Source organism: Elephantulus edwardii, unplaced genomic scaffold, assembly GCF_000299155.1.
Source record: "Elephantulus edwardii isolate Elephantulus edwardi_28Jun2011 unplaced genomic scaffold, EleEdw1.0 scaffold00003, whole genome shotgun sequence".
Taxonomy (NCBI): domain Eukaryota; kingdom Metazoa; phylum Chordata; class Mammalia; order Macroscelidea; family Macroscelididae; genus Elephantulus; species Elephantulus edwardii.
The window spans coordinates 31,227,778-31,249,019 of record NW_006399753.1 but is presented as its reverse complement, the minus strand read 5'-3'; positions in this window follow the sequence as shown (position 1 = coordinate 31,249,019).

The window sequence follows — 21,242 nt, the reverse complement described above, 5'->3', positions numbered from 1 at the left end:
GGCCCTCCACCCACCCAAGCATTATGTCCCTCTCCAAGGACTGGTCTCTCCTGGCAACATGTCCAAAATATGTGAGATGAAGCCTCAGAATCCTTGTGTCCAAGGAGAAGCCTGGTTTAACTCTCTCTAGGTTAAACCTGTTAAATTTCTTAGCAGTACGTAGTATATTCAATACTCTTCTCCAACACCACATCTCAATGGCATCCATTCCCCTTCTAGCCTCCTTAGTCATTGTCCAAATCTCTGATGCATAGCAAGTGATTGTAAAGACCATGGCCTGTGTCAGATGCACCTTAGTCTCCAGAGTGACACCATTTCTCTTCTGTACTTTGGAGCAATCCCTAACAACAGACTTTCCCATAACAATATGTCTTTTAATTTCCTGGCTGCTGGTACCAAGAGTGTTGACTGTGGAGCCAAGCAAACTGAAGCTGTTAACAGTCTCAATCTCTTCACCATACAGCCTGATGTTGCCAATCGGCCCAGTGGTGAGAATCTTTGTCTTCTTGATGTTAATCCTCAATCCATATTAAGGCTGTAGTCCTTGACCTTCTGTAGCAAGTGTTTCAGGTCCTCCTCAGTTTCAGCTAGCAGCGTTGTATCATCTGCATAAGGCAAATTATTGATAAATCTTACACCAGTCCTGATGCCACACTTCTCCTCACACAGCCCAGCCTACAGGATAATCTGTTGTGCATGTAGATTGAAAAGGTATTGAGATAGGACATATCCCTGGTGTCCACCCTTCTCATATATTAGGTTATAGTATTATTATATTCTCTATTTTTCTACTGTAGTTTCTATACCTTTCTCCTACTTCTTAATAAATTTCCACTTGATTTTCTAGCTTCTCCTACAGAGAACACAAGATCTTGGTACCACAAAAATTCCAATAGGACTCATACTTTGTTATTTTACATTATAGTGCATACTTATTTTTCCAATCTAAGAAGCATATATATTATAATCAGAGGTGAGTTGCTCATCTGATTGTAAATAATATCCTTGGTGAGTGACTTCAAGTCTTTTATTCGTAAGAGTCATTATGTATGTTGACATTTCCCTCATCATTGAAAGTATTTTAAAAAGGAAAAGATTGAATGATTCTAGGAAGAAATCTTACAAAATATTTTTAACTAATCGCTGTTGAACTAGACCACCCATTTATTCTGAATACACAGCAGAATCATCTGAGAAACAAGCATTACCTTGGCTGAAGAAGAATTCCACTTTAATCAACTATCCACTTTCCAAGTAATGTGCCTCTGGAAGCTCTATGAACTTTGATAAATGTTGATAGTTGTAGAGGAGTTCAGGCCTTTTGTTCATAGAGTCATTATGAGTTGTGCTTAACTGGAAGGCAATCAACAATAACAACAACATATAGAGATAGAGAGGAGACAAAGATAGAGATAAAGATAGATGACGATAGAGATGAGATAGAGATATATATGATAGAGATAGAGATAGGGATAGAGATAGTTATATTATAGTTGTTATATTATAGTTATACTCCTGCTTTCCAAATCTGTTTTATAACTGGGAGCTCCACCAAACACTGTACACACTGGGAAACCATTATGGCCACTTGACACTATGGCACAGTGTTCAGCATCACAGCAACTCCAAGTTATTCAATACAACAAATAGACAAACGGTTGTTACACCACTTAAAGAATGCTCATCCAAACATTAATAAATTTAATAAATAAATAAAATAATTAATAAATTCTGTAGGCCTATGAGTCCTACAGAATTTTAAGACATACCCAACAAATGTTGTTGACTATGATAAACTCAGTAGACCCTCCGCCCGTGGGTTCTTGCTGGCTAAAATGGGCTAGTTGACACCCGCTTGAGGAGGGAAATAACAAATAACACAAACCAAACACAAAGCAACACAAACCAAAACTTTCTTTACATGATCCTCATCAAGACATGAGTTGTTTTACTTCTAGAATAGATAGATGAGAGAGAGAGAGAGAGAGAGATGATTGATAGCTAGATAGATCTGCACTTGTTATGCATCAGAGAGCTGGACAATGACTAGGGAGGACAGAAGGAGAATTGATGCCTTTGAGCTGTGGTACTGGAGAAGAGTATTGAATGTACCATGGACTGCCAAGAATACAAACAGATTCATCGTAGAGAGGATTAAACCAGGCTACTCCTTGGAGGCAAAGATTTTGGGGCTTCGCCTGACATACTTTGGACATGTTGCAAGGAGAGACAGGTCTTTGGAGAGGGACACCATGCTGGGTAGAGTAGAGGGACAGCGCAGGAGGGGAAGACCCTCTATGAGGTGGATTGATTCAGTGACTGGGGTAATCAGTATGGGTATGTCAGAGGCAGTGCGATTGGCACAGGATAGAGCAGGATTTAGGGCTGTTGTACATAGGGTCGCAAACGACTTGACGGCACATAACAACAACAACAACATATGCCAGTTGCCAGAAAGAGGGCTTTATTTCAACTTATTGTAAATATATATGATGAATTTTGCTGGTGTAATAGGTAGGGAGTTTGCTACAAACCCAAAGAATTGAAATTTGAATCTACTAGCTGCTCCACAGGAGAAGATAGGCAATCTCCTCCACATAATGGTCAACTCAAAATCTGCTGGAGTGTCAGAGATGAGCCAGTTCTGACTTGACAGCATTGAAATGATAATGATATATTTATATCTGTATCATTTAATTGCTTATATTGTGGAGCCAGTGTTGGTTACATTAGGTGCCACCAAGTTGGTTCTGATTCATAGAGATGCTATACACAACACAATGAAACCCTATTTGATCCTGTGTCCTCTTTCCTTTGCTAATGTTCATAGGATTTTGACTGACCCACAACTCCAGAAATGGATGGCCAGTCCTGCTTCCTAGACTCCATTGTCGGGAAACTTCATAGAAACCTGCCTTTGCATGGGTGATCCTTCTGATGCTTGAAATACCAGTTGTATAGCTTCCAGCAACACGACAAAATGCACACCATCACAGCATAGTAAACTGACAGATAAATGATGGTTATCATAGTTGAAAACACGCAAATATGATATTTAAGTTCAATTTCAGACTGCAAAAAGGAGCTCTAGGACAGAGTGACTAAGGACTCACTTATTAACTGGAGGACCAGTGATTCAAGCTCAACAGCCTCTCCAAAGTAGAAAGATGTGGTAGTCTGCTTCCAAAAATATTTGGAAAGATTTATAGCCTTGGAAACTACCCTGTCCTACAGAGGCACTGGGAGTTGGTATCAACCTAATGGCACATTTAAATATTATTGGTGTTTTATAAAATTGAAATTGTATTTGTCAAAATTAATCTTCATTTCCTAACAGACCTGTAAATTCTATTGAAAGCCTTTAAGATGCATTTAAAACAAAGGTTTGTGTTGTTGTTATGTTCCATCGAGTCGGAACTGGCCCATAGCTGACCCTCCAGTGAGTTTTCAGAGGCAGTTAATCGCACTACAGGAGATTGTCCATCCTTCTCCTGCAGACCAGCTGGTGGATTCGAACCACGTACCTTCAGGATTACTGTGCAGCTTCTTTCCACTAGACCACCAAAGCTCCCTAAAACAAAGAATGGCATCAAAATAGCAATAATGTTTAGGCATTCCTTGTAAAGCAGTAGAAAGTAGGGGTTGTTGAAAGGATTTCCTCCTCCCTCCCAAATTTCAGTGGCCTGAAAAAATGTAAACGTCACTATTTTTTAAGGAATCTTCTATTTATACTTATAAGTTATTCAGAATTTGGATTTGGCAGGTTTTCTTGTTTCTTAACATTTGGAGTTCAACCTCCTTCTTGGTATTTTAAACCATTAGCAGAGAAAAGCATTTCAAACAGATAAGCATGCACCCAGCCTCTAGTGGTCCAGGACTCTGTGACGTCTGATGTAAGTATGGGAGAAATGTATGACCCAGTTTACAGTCTCAAGAAACTTGCTGAAGAATCTGGAGAGCCAAAATATACATGCATAAAACAACTATGAAACTATAAGAAAATATGATATGATTAAATAGAATCAGGGAGAACTGGTGGCCTAGTGGCAAAAAAGCTGCGCTGCAATCCCAAAGGCACACTTGTTGAATCCACCAGCTGCTCCGCCGAGAAGGATGAGCTGCTTCCGCCGGTTCAATTAACTACGTCTGAAAAGTTGCCTAAGGGTCACTAGGGGTCGGTTCCGACTCAGTGGCACACAACAACAACAGCAAATGGGATCTAACAGCACCATAATGTGTGTTCATGAGTGTGTGTGTATACTCCGGTGGTTTGATCTATAAGCCTGTCTGTGGAGAAAGATGGGCTGTATCCTCCCTTGCAATTTACAGCCTTGGAAACCGGCTAGAAGGTCAGCTTTGAACCAGTCTGACTCCACAGCAGTGAGTTTGAGATAAATACACATATATATTTTCAAATTTTGTCTTGTACTAGCTGAAAGCTTGCAGGTTACAGACCATATAGAGTTGCCTCAGGAAAAAAAAAAATTACTTAATGAAAACTCAGCTCTAGAAAACTTTTGCTCTGACATGTTTAGAGTCAGCATGTGTCAAAAGTAACTCAAGGTAACTGGTACATGTATTACATATATACTTACAAAGTCCTAGAAGGTAAAATGGCTAGAGACAACATGAAGAAGAAGCAAAGATAAAGGGATCATTGAGCAAGTGATAGTCAAGTGCTGTTGAAAGTCTTCCTCCTCTTTTCTGGATAACTAGACATCTACAAAACAGCTGGAGGAGTTTAAAACATTCTGACATATGGGAATAGTGCCTAACAAATTCAGTAATTGGCTCTGTGTTTATTAATTAATCATTGTATCTGTGATCTTGAAGTAAGAGTATAAGAGCACGAATTTGACTCAAATTCAAAGTTTTGGTTAATTTATTTGTAATTTTTCTGGCACAATGGAAATGATACACCAGGCATTACATATCATAAACTTTATTTAGGCAAATGTTTTCTAAGTTTCTTCATTGGCAAAGTAGGAACAATAGCAGTACTACTTGGTCTGAATAATGCAAAATCAATACTTGGACCAGGAAGCAGTCCTCAGAACATACCAAGAAAATAGTGCATGGTTCAAAACCATGAAAAGAGTGCCTCAGCTATGTATCCTGTCTCCTTACCCTTTCAATCTGTATACAGAACAGATCATTCAAGAGGTTGTACTTTATGAGAAAAAATATGTAATCAAGATTGGTGGAAGACTTATCAATACTGTACATTTTGTAGGTGACACAACCTTGTCTGCTGAAAGTGATGAGGCCTTGAAGTATTTGTTGCAGAAGGTTAAAGATTGTAGCCTTCAATATGGATTGAAGTTCAACATCAAGAAAACAAAGATTCTCACCACTGGGCTAATTGGCAACACCGTGACAGACATAGAAGAGACTGAGATTGTGAACAATTTCAGATTGCTTGGTCCAGAATCAGCACTCTTGGCATCAGCACTCTGGGGATAAAAATGTTCATTGTCTTAGGAAAATCTACTGTCAGGGACCTCTCCAGAGTCCTGCAGAGAAATTATGTTAGCCTAGAGACTATGGTGTGCCTGATCCAAGCCTTGGTGTTTTGTAATTACTTGCTATGCATCTAAGGGCTACACAATGACCAAATGACAGAAGAAGAGTTGATGCCTTCGAATTGTGATGCTTGAGAAGAGTATTGAATATACCATGGACTACCAAGATAACAAATAGGTCTTTCCTGGAGAGGGTGAAACCAGGATGCTCATTGGAGGCAAGGATTTTTACTTTCCATCTCTCATACTTAAGGCATGCTGCCAGGAGGGGCCAGTCCTTGGAGAAGTACATCATGCTTGGAAGGATGGAGGCACAGTGCAAGAGTGGAAGACCCTGGATAAGATAGATTGACACACTAACTGGATTAATGAGTGTGGGTAATGAGGGTAGGTGAGTCAGAGGCAATGAGATTGTCTCAGAATAGAGCAGGGTTCAAAGCTCTATTATTATTCATAACATCTCTGTGAATTGTAGACAACTTGATGGCAAATAACAACTACAACAATTGTGTATTAAGCTCTGGAAGATTAGTGATAAGAAGCTGCACTGCCAACCCAAAAGCACATGGTTGGAATCTACCACTTGTTCCAGTGGGAAAAGATGGCCGATCTCCTCCTGTGCGATTAAGTGGCTCTAAAAATCCACTGGACAATCAACTATGAGTCAATTCTTACTTAACAGTACATAACAACAACAATTGGTGATATAGATATTAAGTGTATTGATTTCAATTATGTACTTAACCAAGTGTCTAAAGTATGCATTGTAAGCATTGACTAAGTGCTAGCTTTTACAATCTTGTGTTGTTATTTTGCTAATAGAAATAATGTCTCTGAATAAGCAGAAGTGGCCTTGTAAAGTAAGACTGTGGACTTAGGAAACAATAAAAAGAAGTTATAAATTACCATTCCTTGGAAAACATGGGCCTCATAGTGATGTTTCAGACATTGCTTGAGATTTGAATATTATGTGAAATAGGCCCAATATACAAAATGTTCCAAGTAGAAAGTCATCTTTATCTGCAAGGCTAAGAGCACTACATCGTGCACTCCAGGTTTTTTCCATTCATTTGCTCAAAGATAAGCAGTGAGCTATTACTTTCTTGTGAGGCTGTCTTCAGAGACTATTTCTGGCCACCACTTGTGGGAATGCTTTATGAGATGTCAGCATGTGTGAGAAAAGATAGCGTGGTTTGTCATGGGCAGATAGGCCATATTCTGCTTTAAACTGAAGCCTTTGTCTTTTATCACTGTCACAGGCTTATTTAACAAGCTGTGACTCTGTGGTTCATCACAAAGAAAACTGTCATCCCCAGACACGTGGACTAAACATCCTTTCATCTTCCAGGCTGGTAGGAACTGCCATGTGACATCAAGCAGACCAGCAATTCCAGATGGACGATGCAGGCTGCAACCATGTCACAGGGAAGTTTGTGTTGGCATCACTCCAAGGTTTGCACCTTTGATTAGATTACACGGATGGGGGGAAAAAACATGTAGATTTTTATGTTGTGTACACTGATAACACGTCCTAAATATCACTTGAAAGGAAATGGCACAGCTAGTGTTTAGGTGATAATTATTTATCACATTGTTATTCTAAGTAGCAGATAAATCAATTAAGATTGATTTTCTCAACCAGTCCTCTCTTCTCCATATCTTAATAATATCTTCTCATTGCTAAGAGTTACTAACATCTAATTATTGGAAGCAACTTTGCAGTTTTAATTATTAACTGTCCTTCAAAATTGCTAACTATTGGTTAATACCTTGATGCAGCTGGTATTGTGAAGCAATTGTGAACATTGTTGAGGCTTCTGTTCATAATGTCTTTCAAGATCTAAGCACAGAATCCTTCTGCATTTCTAAGGTAGTTCTGTAACTGAGAGTTGAGAACCTTTTTTGGCTCAATTACAGCCTTTTCACCAAAATTGACAGGACAGTATATTCTGGGCCTTCCAAACTGGGGCTGTCCTGCTGAGTTCAGCATATTACTAAACTTCAGCACAGAGTATCCTGCTGTAGCTGTAATTTGGCACATCAGATTCAATTACTTTGGTGGCATTAAAGTATAAATATTTCATTGATCCCTTCATGGGCCTGAGTTCAAATTGTTGTTATGGTTAAGTTTCGTCTAGTCGGTTATGACTCATAATGGTCCTATGAACAGATCTGATTCCTGTTCTGTAACTACTGTTTCTCTAATGTTCATAGAGTTTTGAAAGGCCTGCTGTTTAGAAAGTGGATGCTACTCCTGCTTCCACGCTTGTCTTAATCTGGGAGATCTACCAAATCTGGTAACCATTATGGCATTTGACACACCAATAGCACAGCTTTCAGTATCACAGCAACCCCAAGTTATCTCAGTTCTGCAAACTGACAGACCAGAGCTGCACCACTTAGAACAATGCTTTTCCCAAACACAATCAACAGTTTACATCCAGTGTCAACTAAACAGAGAGCATCCACCCTCCAGAATCCAACAGCTTCACACATGAGTTCAAATGGGTTGCTTTGAGTCGTGCTGGACTTGATGGTACCTAACAAAAAGCAACATTGTCTAGACAAGATTTTCTATCTTTCTTCCACGGAGCAGATGGTGGATTCAGACCATCAGTGAATTTTTTTTTCACTAAGCCACCAGAGAAGGAAGTACATCTATTTGATGCTCATGTAACTGAACAGTGAGTCCATATATGTTCAGCTACCAAAAGGAAGATATATTTTTAACTGGTTAACCAGAGTGAATAATTTTTAAAACTTGTAGCCTACATACAGATATCAGATAAGCAAGCATTTAATAAAACAAACAAATCATCTAAAAGTACTCAAAAGTGTCTCAGGGATATTAAAGGTTAAAATGTTTAGAAATGTATAGGCAAGTCTCCATGTTGTTTTAAATATTTTAGTAATATACTTGAACTTTCAAAATTCTAAATATTTTTATTGATGTTTTTATTTTAATGAAAATTTACAGAGTTTGGAATTCCATTCATTCATTGTGGCACAATTTCCTGCCTGCCCACCCTTACCCCCAACTTTGCTTTTATCTTTGAAAAGTAAAAAAAAAAAAACAAAAAAAAACTTTCATTGTTATACAATCCCCCCTAGTGCACACCCCAGTGCAGCTTTCTTTCTAGACTCTTGTCATGACAATAACACCTAATCATATATTTCTCCTAAATAGTTATCTCCCTCATCTGTTTCAATTCAGTATACATTGTTTATCCCCTCTTTGTTTTCCCCCAATTCCTATGTCAGACCCACTTTACAACAGTGGCACCATGCAGTATTTGTCCTTTTGTGACTGAGATATTTCACTCAGCATAATGTCCTCTAGGGTCATCCATTTTGTGTAATATTTCATGAGTTCTTTGTTTTTCAATGCTGCATAGTATTCCATTGTGTAAATATACCAAAGTTTCTCTATCCATTAGTTGTTAATGGGCACTTGGATTGTTTTCAACTCTCTATTATTGTGAACAAAGCCACAATAAACATGGGTGTGCATATATCTGTTTGGATGTCAGTTACAGTCTCTTTGCAGTATATTTCCAGTAGTGGAATTGCTGGGTCAAATGGTATTTCTATTTCCAACATTTTGAGAAAGTACCATACTGCCTTACATAGTGGTTGCATCATTTTATACTCCCACCAAGAGTGAATAAGGGTTCCTGTTTCTCCACAACCTTGCCAGTATTTGTTGCTTGTTGTTCTGTTAAATTTTGCTGTTCTTACTGGGGTGAGATGATATCTCATAGTTGTTTTGATTTGCATCTCTCTTAGAGCTAGGAATTTTGAACATTTCTTCATGTGTTTGTTTGCCGTCTGAATGTCTTCTTTGGTGAAGTGTCTATTCATATCCTGCTCCCATTTTGCAATTGGTTTGTTTACCTTTATATGTGGTGCTCAAGTATTTTATAAATTCTAGATGTAAGTTCCTTATCAGACTTGTCATTGTTGTTGTTATGTGCCCTCGAGTCACTTGCAATTCATAGTGACCATGCCAATCTCAACGTCTCTGACACAGTTACTCCCACTACTCCAATCAGTGAATTGATACATCTCATCGAGGGTCTTTCTCTCCCGCACTGTCCCTCTACTCTCTCAAACATGATGCCCATCTCCAAGGACTGGTCCTTTATTGTAAGATGCCCAAAGTATGTCAGATGAAGCTTCAGAATCCTTGACTCCAAGGAGCATTCCAGCTTCACCCTCTCCAGGACAAACCTATTTGTTTTCCTAGCAGTCCATGGTATAGTCAACACTCTTCTCCAAAGGCAAAGCTCAAAGGCACCAATTCTCTTGCTATCATCCCTAGTCACTGTTCAGATCTCCAATGCATAGCATGCAATTGTCTGGATCAGACACACCTTGGTCTCCAGCCTGATGTCATTATTCTTCAGTACTCTGAAGAGGTCCCTGACAGCTAACCTACCCAATGCAATTTGTCTCTTGATTTTCTGACTGCTGGTACCAAGGGTGTTGATTGTTGGGCCAAGCAAACTAAAACTATTAACTATCTCAATCTCTTCACCATTCATACTGATGCTACCAGTTGGCCCAGTGATGAGAATCTTTGTTTTGTTAATGTTGAGCTTCAATCTGTATTGAAGGCTACAGTCCTTGACCTGCTTCTGCAGCAAGTGCTTCAGGTCCTCCTCAGTTTCAGCAAGCAGGGTTGTGTCATCTGCACAATGCAGGTTGTTGATGAATCTCCTCCAATCCTGATGCCACATTCCTCCTCGTACAGCCTAGCATTCTGGACAATCTGTTCTGCGTACAGATTGAAAAGGTATGGAGACAAAATACATCCTTGGTGGACCCTCTTCCCAATTTTGAACCACGCAGTTTTTCGTTACTCTGTTCTGACGATTGCCTCTTGATCCAAGTACAGGTTTCGCATAAGTACAATAAAATTTTCTGGGATTCTCATTCTTCTCAGAGTCAGCCACAACTTGTGATCCACATAGTCAAATGCCTTTGCATAGTCAATGAATGGGAACAAATATTTGATCTCTTTTTTTCCAGGGTGTGGCTTCTCTTTTTACTCTATCGGAGTTCTTTGATGTGCTTAGGGATTTTATTCATAGAAGGTCCCACTCATCTATCCTATCCTCTCCTGTTTGTAGGTTTTTCAGGATGCTTGGAAAACTGTTTGTGCTGTTGATTAGGGCTAATAGAGTTCTTCCAAGCTTTTCTCTAATGAAGTTTATAGTCCTTGGTTTTAGTCCAAGGTCCTTGATCCACTTTGAATTTCTTTTTTTTTGCATTGAGTGAGGTGTGAGGATCTTGCTTAAGTTTTCTATAAGTAGTTTTCCAATTTGCCAACACCATTTGTTAAAAAGACTGTAATTTCTCCACTTAACTAATTTGATCTTCTTGTCAAAAAATCAATTGACCTTAAAGAGACGGGCTGATTTCTGCCTTTTCAATTCTATTCCATTGATCTATTTGTAAAATTCTGAATTTTTTTAGAGTGTCAGCATTTCTTAAACTCAAGGAACTTAAGAATAAATTCACACCTCAAGTTACTATAATTAAGGATGCTTTGGGCAGAATATTAAATGATCCAGAAGTATTAAAAGAAAATGGAAAGAATATACTGAGTGACTGTATCAAAAGGAATTGGTAGATACAGAAGAATTTCATGAAATAACATATGAGAAAGAGCCTATGGTGATGAATGAGGAAGTTGAAGCTACTTTGAAGGAAACAGCGAAAAAATAAGGCCCCAGGAATAGATGGTTACCAATTGACATATTTCAGCTGACAGATACTGCCCTAGTTGGGCTCACCAAGTTGTGCCAAGAAATCTGCAGAACAACCACTTTTTTGTTCCCATTCCAAAGAAGGGTGACACAACAGAGTGTGGAAACAATAGAACAATATCATTGATTTCACATGAAAGCAAGATTCTACTGAAGATTATCCAAAAGCGACTGGTGCAGCACATCAGCAGAGAACTGCTGGAAGTCTAGGCTGGGTTTAGAAGGGGTCGTCGTACTAGGGATATTGTAGCTAATGTTAGATGGATCTTAGCTGGAAGGAGGGAATACCAGAGGAATATCTAACTGTGTTTCATTGATTATGCAAAGACATTTGACTGTGTGGATCGTAACAAACTGTGGCTGACTCTGAGAAGAATGGAAAACCCAGAACACTTATCTTGCTAATGTGAAACCTATACTTGGACAGGAGGCAGTCATCAGAACAGAGCAAGGAAACACTGTATGGTTCCAAATTGAGAAGGGTGTACGCCAGGGATGTGTCCTATTGCCATACCTGTTCAACCTGTATGCACAACAGGTTATCTGGGAGGCTGGGCTCTATGAGGAGAAATGTAGGGTCAAGATTGGTGGAAGATCTATCAACAATCTGTGTTATCCAAGTGACACAACCCTGCTTACTGAAACTGAGGAGGACCTGAAGCGCTTGCTGCAGAGGGTCAAGGACTACAGCTTCCAATATGGATTGAGGCTCAATATCAAGAAGACAAAGATTCTCAACACTAGGCCAATTAGCAGCATCAGGATGGATGGTGAAGTAAATGAGAGTGTTAACAGCATTAGTTTGCAGTCAACACACTTGGCACCAGGAGCCAGGAAATTAAGAGACATATTGCAATGGGAAAATCTGCTGTTAGGGACCTCTCCAAAGTATGGAAGAGCAATGGTGTCTCTCTGGAGACTAAGGTGTGTCTGATACAGGCCATGGTCTTTGCAGTCACTTGTTATGCATCAGAGAGTTGGACAATGACTAGGGAGGATAGAAGGAGAATTGATGCCTTTGAGCTGTGGTGTTGGAAAAGAGTCTTGGGTGTACCATGGACTGCTAAGAAAGCAGATTCATCTTGGAGAGGTTTAAACTGGGCTGCTCCTTGGAGGCAAGGATTCTGAGGCTTCGTCTGACATAGTTTGGACATGTTGTAAGAAAGGACCAGTCCTTGGAAAAGGACATCATGCTTGGGAGGAGGGAGGGACAGTGCAGGAGGGGAAGACCCTCCATGAGGTGCATTGATTCAGTGACTGGGTTAATTGGGGTGGGTTTGTTGGAGATGGTGCTATTGGCGCAGGACAGAGCAGGTTTTAGGGCTGTTGTACATGGGGCTGCTGTTAGTCCTAAGTGACTCAATGGCACATAACAACAACAACCACCACATTTTCTTGAGATTTTACCCTCTTTCTTAAATTGCCATCAAGATAATTTTTACCCATGAGTGAATCTCCAGCAGATGTCCAAGACAATAGTGCACATAGGAGGATATTGAAATCCACAATGATATTCCTCATGCCATGGCATCTTCTGAATCCAATTAGAATTTATGGCAGTTCCCTGCTGATGTACTGTTGCAGTTGTATTTTATTAATCTTCAGCAATCTTTTTCTTGCATGTGGTATTAATTGTATTGCTTGCTACTTTCCCATGATTATAACAACCCTTTATACTATGGCTACCCAGATAGGAATCATGGAACTTTAATAACATATGAGCAATTTCCTTGAAATGTCGTATAATTTCCGTACTGATTCTTTGTTTTTCACAGTCTAATGCATGATAGTTATAGAACAGGGTTCAGATCTTTTGTTCATAGGGTCACTATGAGTCATTCTCGACTCAACAGTTATTAAAACAACCCATGTTGTTGCTAAAAGATTTTTTACCTTGCTTGTATTTGTGAGACTTCAATAGAGAGTATCACCTAAATTCCTTTAATTCGATGACATTGGTTCTATTCTTGTGATGCATTTTCTTGCTAGTTTTCATTTTTTCTGTCCTATAATTTGAGTTGCATTATAATATGAATTAAATAATTAAAGCAAATCAATGAAATAAGAAATAAGTATATTTGGGAATGATCCCGGAAAACGTTAGCGAATACCAAATATTCTCATTTGAGAGTAAACAATAAATAGTTTACTGTAAAAATGGGCAAGAATTTAGCAGATCATCAATGTAAATCTAATACTGACAACAACAGAAATAAAAAATAAGAAAGATATAGTGCTGCAAATAACCATGAAATTCTACAGATGTTTTAGGATATTAGTTACTTGGTATTGCTATGACAGATAAGGGAACTCTGGCAGTCCAGTGTTAAAAAATTGCACAGCCACCCCACAAGCAGGTGTCTGAATACTATTGTTCTTTGGGAGAACAATAGGCAAACTCCTCCTATGTGATTTATAGCCTCTTAAAACTCACTGGAAGTCAAGAGTCAGTGGGTTTCAACTCAATGGCACATAACACCAACATAACAGAAAAACATAAGGACCACAGTTGGATGATTTTTAGTAAAAAGAAATCTATTTTCTAACAATTTAGAAAGCTAGACGTTTGAATACAGAGTGACAACTCTTGGGAATGCCTTCTCTCCCTGTCAGTTCAGGTAGAAAGCATTTGTCTCTTCAGCATCTGCCTGCAGGCTTCCTTAGATCGCCATGATCTTGGATTCTATCTCACCTTAACTCACTTCTGCTCCCTTGCTTAATTTCTTGTACGTCTCCAAACAAATAGACTCAAGATACAGTCTCCACTAGTTGTGTGTAATTAAAATTCAAAGACAAAATCCCCAATGGGATTATAACCACAATTATAGTTGTTGTTATTATGTGCCATCAAGTTGCTTGCGACTCACAGAGACCCTATGTACAACAGCCCTAAACTTGGCTCTGTCCTGTGCCAATCACACTGTCTCCAATACACCCACCCATCTCGATTACCCCAGTCAATGAATCAATCCACCTCATAGAGGGCCTTCCTCTCCTACGCTGTCCCTCTACCCTCCCAAGCATGATGTCCCTCTCCAAGGACCTGACCCTCCTTACAACATGTCCAAAGTATGTTAGATGAAGCCTCAGAATCCTTGCCTCCAAGGAGCCTCTCCAGGTTTAACCCCCTCCAGGATGAATCTGCTTGTTTTCCCAGCAGTTCATGGTACCTTCAATACTCTTCTCCAGCACCACAGCTCAAAGGCATCAATTCTCCTTCTATCCTCCCTAGTATTGTCCAACTCTCCAATGCATAACAAGTGATTGCAAAGATCATGGCCTATATCAGATGCACCTTAGTCTCCAGAGAGACACCATTGCTCTTCAGTACTTTGGATAAGAATTTATTATGTCAATTTTAGGAGAACAAACAAGTACATTATTTTTTAATGAAAATGTTTTTCATATTACAATTACAACAAAAGTGAACTTTAGTGGACTAGTTGCCAGAACTGTGCTTCCAACTTGAAGACATGCAGTTCAAATTCATCAACTTCTCAGTGGGAGAAAGATGGGCAATCTTCTCTCACATAATTTATTGCCTCAGAAACCTGACTGGAGGGTCTACTATGAGTTGATACCAACTCAATAACATAATAACTAGAGAAAAACCAATTTATGGTTATTTGGCTAATCTTAAGCAGTTGTCACTCTAATATTGGTAGTTTAAAGAACCACTTGGCCAACTGACTGGAAGAGATGTATATTTGTTCCCATTCCAAAGAAAGGTACCCAACTGAGTGAGGAAACTATGGAACAATAACATTGATTTCACATGCAAGCAAGATTCTACTGCAGATTAACCAAAAAGGAACAGCACATCAGCAGAGAACTGCTGGAAGTCCAGGCTGAGTTTAGAAGGGGTCGTGGTACTAGGGATATTATAGCTGATGTTAGATGGATCTTAGCTGAAAGCAGGGAATTCCAGAAGAATGTCTATCTGTGTTTCATTGATTATGCAAAGGCATTTGACTGTGTGGATCATAACAAACTGTGGCTGATTCTGAGAAGAATGGGAATCTCAGAACCTTTAATCTTGCTAATGCAAAACCTATACCTGAACAAAGAGGCAGTCATTAGAACAGAGCAAGGTAACACCGCATGGTTCAAAATTGGGAAGGGTGTATGCCAGGGATGTGTCCTATCTCCATACCTTTTCAACCTATATGCAGAACAGATTATCTGAGAGGCCGGGCTCTATGAGGAGAAGTGTGGCGTCAGGATTGGTGGAAGACATATTAACAATCTGCGTTATGCAGATGACACAACCCTGCTTGCTGAAACTGAGGAGGACCTCATACACTTGCTGCAGAGGGTCAAGGACTGCAGTCTTCAGTATGGATATGGACTGAGGCTCAATGTCAAGAAGACAAAGATTCTCACCACTGGACCAATTGGTAGCATCAGGATGGATGGTGAAGAGATTGAGATTGTTCACAGCTTCAGTTTGCTTGGCTCCATGGTCAACACTCTTGGCACCAGCAGCCAGGAAATCAAAAGACGTATCGTGATGGGAAAGTCTGCTGTTAGGGACCTCTCTAAAGTACTCAAGATCAACGGTGTCTCTCTGGCCTGATACCGGCCATGGTCTTTGCAATCACTTCTTATGCATCAGAGAGTTGGACAATGACTAGGGAAGATAGAAGGAGAATTGATGCCTTTGAGCTGTGGTGCTGGAGTAAAGTATTGAATGTTACCATGGACTGCCAAGAAAACAAACAGATTCATCCTAGAGAGGGTTAAACCAGGCTACTCCTTAGAGGCAAGGATTCTGGGGCTTCATCTGACATATTTTGGACATGTTGTAAGGAGAGACAAGTCCTTGGAGAGGGACATCATGCTTGGTAAGGTGGAGGGACACCGCAAGTGGAGAAGACCCTCTATGAGGTGGATTGATTCAGTGACTGTGGTAATTGGGATGGGTGTGTCAGAGACCATGCGATTGGCACAGGATAGAGCAGCGTTTAGGGATGTTGTATATAGGGTCGCTATGAGTCACAAACGACTCGACGGCACCTAACAACAACAACAGTTTCAAGAAGAAATTTATATGCTACAAACTTTTCTGAAACCTAAAATATGATTTTATAAAAAGTCAGTTTTCACACAGTGGAACACTATGCACCATTGAAAAAACAAGGAACTCGTAAACTGTTATGCAAAATGGATGACTCTGGAGGACATTATACTGAGTGAAATATCTCAGTCACAAAAGGACAAATAGTGCATCGGGCCACCACTGCAAAACAAGATTGATATCAGGGTTGAGGAAAGACAGAAAAGAAGGGGAGAAATGATGTATATTGCATTGAAACAGACGAGAGAGAGGACAGTTTAAAAGGGTTATATGAATGGGTAGTCTTGTCATTACAGATGCCCAGAGTGAAGGCTGTGTAGTGGAATGGTTTGGTGGGGTAAGGATTGCATAACAAAGAAAGAGTTTTTCTTTTCCTTTTCAAGAAGCATGAATTGGGGGGAGGGCATGGGCAGGGAGAAAAGTGGAACAATGAATGATTGGAAACCCTAAATCTTTTTAAAACGTTATTAAAATTAATAAAATTTTAAAAAATGTAAAATGTCAGTTTTCATGGCATTGATTGTAATTCATGGTAACTACATGCTTATCACAGCAGAACTGTGCTATGCAGGTTTTTCAATGGCTGGGTTTCCAGAAGTTGATGATCAGGTCTTTCTTCTGAGGTACTTTCTGGGTGAATATGAATCTCCAATTTTTCTATTAGCTGCCAAGCATGATAACTTTGTTCCACAAAGGCACTCCATGACCTCTCTAGTAGAAGGTAAACTGAGGACAATCAGCTATAAGGGATGCAGGAGCAGCATGTTTCACAAATAGTGAACATTTGTTTTCAAATATTACATGGAGGTTAAGTGATAGTTTCCATGGGGTTTAGAGTTTGTTTTGTAGGTTGGAAAATGCAGAATTTGGTCTTACCATGTGAATGAAATAGAAGGAAAATAATTTTGGGCCAAGACTTATTTAAGGTACCTAAGCTTACATGTGCTTTAAAGAAACAATGTCAGATTTATATGTGGAGCAACTTTGTAAGTTGTTATGCGCAGGCATATTATTTCTGCTTTCCCAGCACAAAAGCGTCTTGAATATTTCATACTTATTCTGGAGTTGAGACAATTTGCTGGCATCTGTCTCAGAATAGCAAGTATTTTGTATTCACCTTGTCTGTGTTTTCTAAATTCACACATCTTTGCTTTTTTTTTTTTTATTTCCTTGTAGAAGAATAGACCTGAAAAGTGGAATAATTAGCTTCTCTGTCTACCTGTTTTGTTGCAGTGTTGTCCTTGAATATCACATTCTAGTAAAGATCTTTAATGAGAACATTAACAACAACAATTTTTAAAGCACTCTATTCAAAAACAAAATCTCAGGTGTAGTACATAGTGATAAACAAAAAGAAACATGTGCACACTCAGTCACGTACATATACATACTCTAAACTGGGAAGCACGCCCAGAAAAAGTCAAAGAATAATGGAGGAAAGGTGGTAATTAGGAGGAAAGGAGACAGGGAAGTAAATGATGATATAAAAAAAGATTCAAAATCTGAAAAATAGCTTTCATGTAATAACAAGAAACCTACCTATGTGGTTTTGAAGGGTATAGAAAACCCTAAATTTAATGCTACTTAATATAGGGTTAGATTAGCTATTATACATTTTTGCTAGTGTACTTGTCTTCAAACAAGCCCATTTAATGAATGCTGCCTTTAGACTTTCACAAGAATTATAATATACTACTCAACAATAGCATGTACTAGAAAGACCATCAAGCTAGGCATCAGAAGTCTAGAATTCTATTCTAAACAGGAAACTCCTTGTATGACCTTGGATAAAATGCTTACTCAAACTGTGCTTTCAGCAGTTTGAGAGTTTTAAGTAGAGAGAGGAATATTTTGAGATTTCAGGTACAAAATTATGAATATTTAAACAAGATGTGTAAAACATAAATCTTTAAGCTAAAATTGTCATCATGTCTGTATATGCATACATATATTTTACAAAGCATTATGCATATACCTGCATTTATATATTTTGATAGGTATAATGTAATTACATATTATGTATTTTTGGGTGTATGTTATTGTTGGAAAAGAATGGTCAATCTCCTCCTGTGCAACTGTCTCTGAAACCTACTGGAGGGCCCAACTTGACGGTACAAAACAACATTGTTACGTATCACGTATCACGGAGTCAGAAAAATTTCATAGCTGATCCTCCAGTGAGTTTTAAGAGGTGGTAAATTGCAGAGGCTATAAATAAGACAGAAAGAGATTGCCTCTCCATCTCTCTTTCTCTCTTACCATGAGTCCACCAGAGATTCCTGATCTGATCCACAGCTTTGACTGCCAATATTCATTTTCTCCAACGATTCCTTCCACAAATGTAGTCGATCTGATTTCTATGCAGCCCATCAAGTGATAACCACATGTAAAATCATCTTTTACACCTTTTAGGAGAGGTATTTATAATGAATAAATAATTATAAAAGCCAATCATTGTATTTCCAGGCTCATTTCTATCACCAAGCCTATATTTTCCAACTACTGTTCCTTCTTCATTGTTTCCCACTTTTGCATCCCAGTTACCACATCCTAATTGCATGTTTGGTCAATTTCAGACTGCAAAATTTGGTAAAATTATCAATTTCTTCCTCTTTGGCTCTTGATGTAGGAGCATATATTTGAATAATAGTAGTGTATGTGTTGGATATTATCCTATCACTCACAAAACTGTATTTCAGGATAGAACTTGAAATTGATTTTACTTTTATTAGTTTATTTACAAATTGGCTTTTTGATTATGAATACAGCATCGTACTTCCTGTTTTTCATTTCCTGCATAGTATACCAAATAATTATCTGATTCAAAGTGGCCAAAGCTGGTCCACCTCATCTCACTAATGCTTGTTGTTGTTATGTGCCATTGAGTTGCTGCATGTGTTCCATTTCATTCTTAACAATTTCCAATTGTCCAACATTCAAGCTACATACATTCCATGTTCCAATTGTTAAACGATGTTTGTTATTGATTTTCTTCATTGTAACTGACTTCCAATCTAAGCTCTACCACTACACTACTGTAAATATCCTCTTTGTTTAGTGTTCATAGGGTTTTTAAAGCCCTGTTATTTTAGGAAGAATGGGAATCTCAGAGCACTTGATTGTATTCATGAGGAACCTAAATTGTGTTCAAGCAGAACCTACCTGGATCAGGAGGCTGTTGCACCTGTTGTGTGAACAGAGAAGGGGAGCATTGCATGGTTTGGAATTGAGAAGGCAGTGCCCCAGGGCTGTATTCTCTCTATATACCTATTCAATCTGTATGCTGAGCAAATTATTTGAGAACCTGGACTCTATGAAGAGGAATGTGGCATCAGGATTGGAGAGAGATTCATCAATAACCAGTGTTATACAGATGACAAAACCTTGCTTGCTGAAAAGGAAGAGGACTTAAAGTACTTTTTGCAGAAGATCAAGGAATGCAGCCTTTAGTATGAATGTTTACCATTAGACTGATAGGCAGCATCATGATAGATGGAGAGGAGATTAAAACTGTTAACAACTAAAACTTGCTTGGGTCCACACCAGCAGTCAGGAAAGAAGGAGAAACGTTGCTGTTGTTGTTATGTGCCGTCAAGTCATTTGCAACTCATAGTGACCCTATGTACAACAGCCCTAAACCCTGCTCTATCCTGTGCCAATTGCATTGCCTCTGACACACCCATCCCAATTACCCCAGTCACTTTAATCAATCCACCTCATAGAGGGTCTTCCCCTCCTGTGCTGTCCCTCCACCCTCCCAAGCATGATGTCCCTCTCCAAGGACTTGTCCCTCCTTGCAACATGTTCAAAGTATGTCACACGAAGTCCCAGACTCCTTGCCTCCAAGGAGTAGCCTGGTTTAACCCTCTCTAAGATGAATCTGTTTGTTTTCTTGGCAGTCCATGGTACATTCAATACTCTTCTCCAGCACCATAGCTCAAAGGCATCAATTCTCCTTCTTTCCTCCCTATTCATTGTCCAACTCTCAAATGCATAACAAGTCATTGCAAATTGCACTAGAAAAATCTGCAGTTAGGCACCTTTCCAAGTTTGAGGAGTATATGTCAGTTTGAAGTCTAAGGTGAGCCTGATTCAGGCCATAGTCGTTCTGATTACTAGCTATGCATCCTTGAGCTGGACAATGTATAAGAATGACAGAAAAGAATTGACTCCTTTGAGCTGTGGTGTTAGAGGAGAGCACCTGCACATCCCATGGACATCCAAGAGACAAACAGATATGGTTTGGAGAGGGTGTAGTTGGATTCCTCTTTGGAGGCAAGAATGATGAAGCTTCACATTATATACTTTGGATAGGTTGCTAGTAAGTGCTATTTCTTGGAGAAGGACATGATGCTGGGAAGGGCAAAAGGTCAGCAAATGAGAGGAAGACCATCAACGAGGTGGATTGATATGGTGACTGCTACAATAAGCTCTTGTGTATAAGGGAGTGTGAGGATGGCACAGATAGAACAGGGTTCAGATCTTTCGTTCATAGGGTCGCTATGAGATGTGCTTGACTTGACCACATCTAACACCCAGTAATAGAGGTTGTGAAAGGTCAAAACAGAGGCTCGGCTCTGACTGGCTGAAGTTGGGCACCTCACAGGACAGCCACCAGAACCCGCAGACCCACCCTATCTTCCCAGGTAATCAGAGACACCAAAAGCACGCTACATCCGTTCTGGCCCGAGGGCCGCAGGCCCTCTGGCCAAGAAAAACCTATCTACATAGCAATTCTACAGGATGCATCACCTTTGACCGATAAACTTCAGACACACTGATCCCAACATAAGGAACTACCATCAGCTGATGTGTTTTTAATCACAGAAGCCATGGAAGCTTCATATATAAGTTATTAGATGGAGGGCTGGT